Here is a 1,651-nt window from a genome sequence, read left to right as displayed (position 1 = left end):
GGACAGCTTGAGGCTCTGTCTCAAAAAAAAAAAAAAAAGAGAGAGAAAGAAACAAAGAAAGAAAGAAATCACTCAGCATGAGGCTGCAGGAACAGAAAAGTTCTGAAGATGGACAAAATACCAGGGTTTTATTGGAAGGGACATAAGCAACTCACACAGAAAATTGATAAGGAATACTTGGTAATATTAGAGGAGAATTGTGGGGGAAGAGGTCCAGTCATCGAAAAACCAAACAAATCACTTTTGCTTTGTGAATGTGATGATTCACGATCTATGTGAAATGGCATTCATGGAGTATTGGGTGTATGCCAGGGAGAGGGGTGTAGGGAGGATCTAAGAGGTAGTGGGGAAATGCACCTCAATGGCTGATGAGGGAGTGGGCAGGTATATGGGCTAAAGAGAGTTTCTTTAGGTAGAGAAAGTTGAGTGTGTGCAGACACTGAGAGAAAGATTTTTAAAGAATGGATTGAAAGGTTAGACATGAAAATGTGTATTTAATAGAGCCAGGCTTCTGAAGCATGCACACTCAGGAATTAGCTTCAGGAAAGCAGATAGCCATGTGCAGCTTCTCAGCCTTCCCTTCCTACCAGAGTTCTGTCCTCTTCTATAGAGGTTGGGATGATTCTCATGATATGGGAGCATTAAAATAGTTATGAGTATTAATCTTTTCTTGATTTCATTACTAGGGCACCAGAAATTATCCTCTGAGAGTCTCCTGAGTGTGGTATGTCTTTGTTCATTCCTCAGAAGTTTATTGCTTGTCAAAAATCCACCAACCACAGTGCTAGGCACTGGAGCAGGGAGGACTGGACAGCATCTGAGGTAGATATAATTATGTTTCTTACCGTTGAGTAGCAGAAACTTTTGAAGTAGAAGGAGACTTCATTTTTTTTAATTTTAATTGAGAGATAATAATAATAATAATGCAAAAAAGTAACATTCACATTGTCAGATAAGAGTATGTCTATCATAGAATACTTTGACTCTGAGGTTCAGCATGGAGTCATCAGTTAACTTCTTATTTTTTTTCCAAAGTCTCAAAAAATAGACAACTAATATTTATAAATAAAATGTAATTTCAAAAAACAGATCATGCCAAATCTTATAGACAATAGAAAAAGGAGATATACTATAAAATCACTATACTTCATCTGGATACACCTGATATTAAAATTGGAAAAAATATATTATTATAAAGGGAAATTACAAACATTTTTCACTTATAAATGAGGATGCAATATCCTAAACAACATATTAACAAGTTTAATTAAGAATTAATGTTTAAGTAATATACTTTGGTCAAAATTAAATCCAATTTATGTGAGAATTAGTCACTATTTTCTTTTCTTTTTTTCTCTTTTCCTTTTTCTCACCACCTCCCTCCTCTCTCTGTCTGCTGTCCCCTTCCCCCATGCCTCACTGTGTCATTAATTATCCTCATAGGATTCATGGTTCTCAATTCTTGTGATTCTTCACTAAGAATAATGTGTTCCACCTCCATCCAAATTAATACAAATGCTGCAAAATCTCCATTTTTTTAATTGGCTGAATAGTATTCCATGGTATACATATACCACAGCTTGCCAATGCATTCCTGGGTTGAGGGGCATTTAGGCTGTTTCCACATTTTAGCAATTGTAAATTGAGCTGC

This window comes from Otolemur garnettii, unplaced genomic scaffold (assembly GCF_000181295.1).
Source record: "Otolemur garnettii isolate 467f Iridium unplaced genomic scaffold, OtoGar3 scaffold00025, whole genome shotgun sequence".
NCBI classification, from domain to species: Eukaryota; Metazoa; Chordata; class Mammalia; order Primates; family Galagidae; genus Otolemur; species Otolemur garnettii.
The sequence above is the reverse complement of the archived record's forward strand: the minus strand, read 5'-3'. Positions refer to the sequence as shown.